A 4,569-nucleotide genomic window follows, 5' to 3' on the forward strand; every position below is an offset into this window, starting at 1 on the left:
AGCAGACATGCATACATGTATCCATTCTCTCCCAAAGCCCCCTCCTATCCAGGCTGGCACATAGCATTGAGCAGAGTTCCATGTGCTATATACTAGGTCCTCGTTGATTATCCATTTTGAATACAGCACTGTGACATAACCTCCCCAAACTTCCTAACCACCCCTTTCCCCAGGCAACCATAAGTTTGTTTTCTAAGCCTATGAGTCTCTTTCTGCTTTGTAAGTTCATTTGCATCATTTCTTTTTAGATTCCACATATAAGAGATGTCTACAATATTTCTCCTTCTCTGTCTGACTTACTTCATTCAGTATCACTCTCTCTAGGTCCATCCATTTTGCTGCAAATGACATTATTTCCTTCTTTTTAATGGCCGAGTAATATTCCATTGTATATATTTACCACACCTTCTTTATCCATCTGTCTGTTGATGAACATTTAGGTTGCTTCCATGTCTTGGTTATTGTAAGAAAGTGCTGCAATGAACACTGGGGGGCATGTATCCTTTCTGATCATATTTTTCTCCAGATATATGCCCAGAAGTGGGGCTGCAGGGTCATATGGTGACTCTATTTTTAGTTTGTTAAGGAACCTCCATACTGTTCTCCACAGTGGCCGTGCACTAAGTCACTCAGTTGTGTCCAACTCTTTGTGACCCCATGGACTGTAGCCCGCCAGGCTCCTCTGTCCATGGATTCTCCAGACAAGAATACTGGAGTGGGTTGTCACTCCCTCCTCTAGGGAATCTTCCCGACCCGAGGATTAAATCCACATCTCTTTTATCTCCTGCATTAGCAGGCAGGTTCTTTACCATTAGCACCACCTGGTACATAATGGCTGTCCCAATTTACATTCCTGCCAACAGTGTAGGAAGGTTCCCTTCATTTGTTGTTTGAGAATTTTTTGATGATGATCCAGCAGCTCTTTAGGTGGTTCCGAGTCAGCCCTAGAGGAAAAGAGTAAGTATCACCTGGCATTCTGTGGCATGTTCCTGTACGAAACACTTCCATTGTATGACGGAACACTCCTGGGCATTGCCCTCCCCATTAGAGTATTTCTCCATCATCACCCAAGGCATAATGAGTGTTTCAGGTTCAAGGTCATTTGATGTCTCCCAGTCATAGGGGAAATCTCAAAGCCCAATAGCAAGCTGTGTGTGTGTGCTTAGAGGCTCAGTCGTGTCCAAGTCTTTCAGTAATAATTTTCTCTCAAATGTGAATGTTCTGGTCCCAAATCCCAGAAGTTGCCACTAGGTGGCACTCACAGGCTTTTGCTATAAACGCCAGTCTCCTCTGCACACTGGGCTTTGGAATTGCAAATCAACAACCTGTGTGGGCTCAGGCACTCTCACAGGTTCCCATTTAATGTTTCCAATCCATATTGGAAGAAGGGTAGATTTCCATGCCTCCTGTTTTACAATGCTGGTAGGGGAAGCCTTCCCCAGTCAGACACAGTATCCATCCTCACAATACATTCAGGTAAAGAAGACGCAACCACTTCATACAGTCTTGATGTGGGTTCAATCCCTGGGTCAGGAAGATTCCCACTCCAGTGTTCTTGCCTGGGGAAATCCCATGGACAGAGGAGCCTGGCGGGCTATAGTCCATGGGGTCACAGAGTCGGAGGCGATTGAGTGACTAAACAACAAAGTAGACGCAACCACTTCATACAGTCTGTTCATGCCTTAGATTTTCAACCAGACTTTCACCTTTATCCCATTTATCCTCCCAGTTTAGCTATAGCACTGTTAGGACTTCACATACAGATTTTGGAATCACAGCGCACGGGGCTCCCATATCAAGGAGTCCCAGAAAAGTCTCTTCTCCATCCTCTGACCATTTTACTCACTCAAGTTCGGATGGCCTTGGGTCTCCAGCAGGGGTCAGTTCTTATCTTGATTATATTGCAGGGCCATTGCCCCAGATAATTGGAGGCCTCTAGCCATCTTTGTCTTCCAGCTTTAAAAATTCCTCCACAAAGAATAAATAAAGCAAACTTATTTAGGGCCCTTCACTATCAGAGCTTGTATGCACTTCAGCAGCACATACACTAAAATTGGAATGATACAGAGAAGATTAGCATGGCCCCTGTGCAAGAATGACGTGCAAATTTGTAAAGCGTTCCAAGTTTAAAAATATATATAACTTCAATTCTCCAGGCAAGAATACTGGAGTGGGCTGCCATGCCATCCCTCCATGGGATCTTCCCAACCCAGGGATCGAACCCCCATTTCTTACGTCTCCTGCATTGGCAGGTGGGTTCTTTACCACTAGCGCCATCTGGGAAGCCCATAATATAACATATATAATATATACATATCCTCACTGTGGTTCCAGTATCATTTCTCCCTTTGATAGTGGCCCTGATACTAGTGCCTGTAGCTCAGACCAGCTGTAATCCAAGCTTGGCCCAGTCTCAGGATCTGCAACACTCTTTTGCTTTCATTTTAGCAATTACAGATAATAACCAAGGCAGAATGTTTTTTTTTTTTTTTTTTTGCTTATTTCTTGTTACTTTTGATTTCCTTATGCATCCAGTGAACCAACTCTGTGGGAATGGATTCTTTCATTTCTAAATTCTATTACTGATTTTTTAATATATATTTAACATTTTTACTTATGTATTTTTGGCTGCACTGGGTCTTTGTTGCTGTGCCTGGGCTTTCTCTAGTTGCAGTGAGCAGGGCCTATGCTTTGTCACAGTGTCTGGGCTTCTTGCAGCGGCTTCTCTTGTGGTGGAGCACAGGCTCCAGGACTTGCAGGCTCAGTAGTTAGGGCACATGGGCTCTAAACAGCTGGTTCAATTGTTGTGGAGCACAGGCTTAGCTGCCCTGAGGCATGTGAATACCAGACCACCTGACCTGCCTCCCCAGAAATGTGTATGCAGGTCAAGAAGCAACAGTTAGAACTGGACAAGGAACAATGGACTGGTTCCAAATAGGAAAAGGAGTACGTCAAGGCTGTATATTGTCACCCTGCTTCTTTAACTTATATGCAGAGTACATCATGAGAAATGCTGGGCTGGAAGAAGCACAAGCTGGAATCAGGATTGCTGGGAGAAATGTCAATAACCTCAGATATGCAGATGACACCACCCTTATGGCAGAAAGCAAAGAACTAAAGAGCCTCTTGCTGAAAGTGAAAGAGGAGAGTGAAAAAGTTGGCTTAAAGCTCAACATTCAGAAAACAAAGATCATGGCATCTGGTGTCATCACTTCACGGCAAATAGATGGGGAAACAATGGAAAGTGACAGACTTTCTTTTCTTGGGCTCCAAAGTCACTGCAGATGGTGACTGCAGCCATGAAATTAAAAGGTGCTTGCTCCTTGGAAGGAAAGCTATGACCAACCTAGACAGCATATTAGAAAGCAGAGACATTACTTTGCCAACAAAGTTCTGTCTAGTCAAAGCTATGGTTTTTCCAGTCTTGTATGGATGTGAGAGTTGGACCATAAAGAAAGCTGAGCGCTGAAGAATTGATGCTTTTGAACAGTGGCGTTGGAGATGACTTTTGAGAGTCCCTTGGACTGCAAGGAGATCAAACCAGTCCATCCTGAAGGAGATCAGTCCTGAATATTCATTGGAAGGACTGATGCTGAAGCTGAAGCTCCAATACTTTGGCCACCTGATGTGAAGAACTGACTCATTTGAAAAAACCCTGATGCTGGGAAAGATTAAAGGCGGGGAAGGGGACGATGGAGGATGAGATGGTTCAGTGGCATCATCGACTCTATGGGCATGAGTTTGAGCAAGCTCCAAGAGTTGGTGATGGACAGGGAAGCATGGTCTGCTGCAATTCATGGGGTAGCAAATAGTCAGACACAACTGAGTGACTGAACTGAAATGTCTCTCGCTTCCTGGAACACCAATGCTGGTACCCTTAGATGATAAGACTACGTTTCACATGCCAAGGTCATACTGATTCAATGTATATGTGCTGATCTGATTTTTTTTTTTAAACAAAATCCTGAAGGACTGTAACCCTGACTTTGATGTTCTTTGCTCTGACCAGACATAAAACCGTGCTATAAACCATGTTTCTCTGGAGCAGTCCCTCAGAGTAATCTGAGAGGCTGTCTTCTGGGCTGTAGCCCTCAGTTTGGCTCAAATAAAATTCTTTTCTAGTCCTATTATAGACTGTTTATTGTTTTCATCCACACTTCTTTGACTGGATCTTTTGATTTACTAGTTTGTTGAATACATGTTGTTACTCAACCCATCTACTGAGTTCCTTATGTCAACAATGACACATTTCAGGCCCCATATCTCCAGCAGATTCTTTCTAACTGCTTGTTCTTTCTTCATGTTCAGCAGCCTCCTGGGTCTGAGGAAATCCTTACTGGCAGGTCTATGCAGGTGGCTTCACTAGTACCCGTTGTTCCATTTCCTCTTTGCAGTTCCTGCAAGTCTCAGATCCCTGGAGGACCCACAGTCCTACCTGCCTGGTATTAATAAAAGAGGCCCAAGTGAGTGTACTGTCAACTCGGCCCTGATGGTGAACCTACTGTGGGGGAGACTACACCTCAGGGCTAAGGCCTCTCAGGTACATTTTGGCCCCATCATTCTGCATTT

The 4,569-nt window shown here is 44.2% G+C and overlaps 1 non-coding gene across 1 annotated transcript; it reads left to right on the top strand.

The window, feature by feature from the left end:
• The first annotated feature begins 2,027 nt into the window (after nucleotides 1-2,027).
• LOC147369084 (U6 spliceosomal RNA) lies at nucleotides 2,028-2,130 on the top strand. Its single transcript, XR_015168721.1, has one exon. It is a non-coding gene; the product is annotated as a U6 spliceosomal RNA (small nuclear RNA).
• The last annotated feature ends 2,439 nt before the right edge of the window (nucleotides 2,131-4,569 follow it).

This window comes from Bos grunniens, chromosome 7, assembly GCF_055505025.1.
Source record: "Bos grunniens cultivar Pamir isolate PY7600 chromosome 7, Bosgru_T2T1.0, whole genome shotgun sequence".
Classification (NCBI taxonomy): Eukaryota; Metazoa; Chordata; class Mammalia; order Artiodactyla; family Bovidae; genus Bos; species Bos grunniens.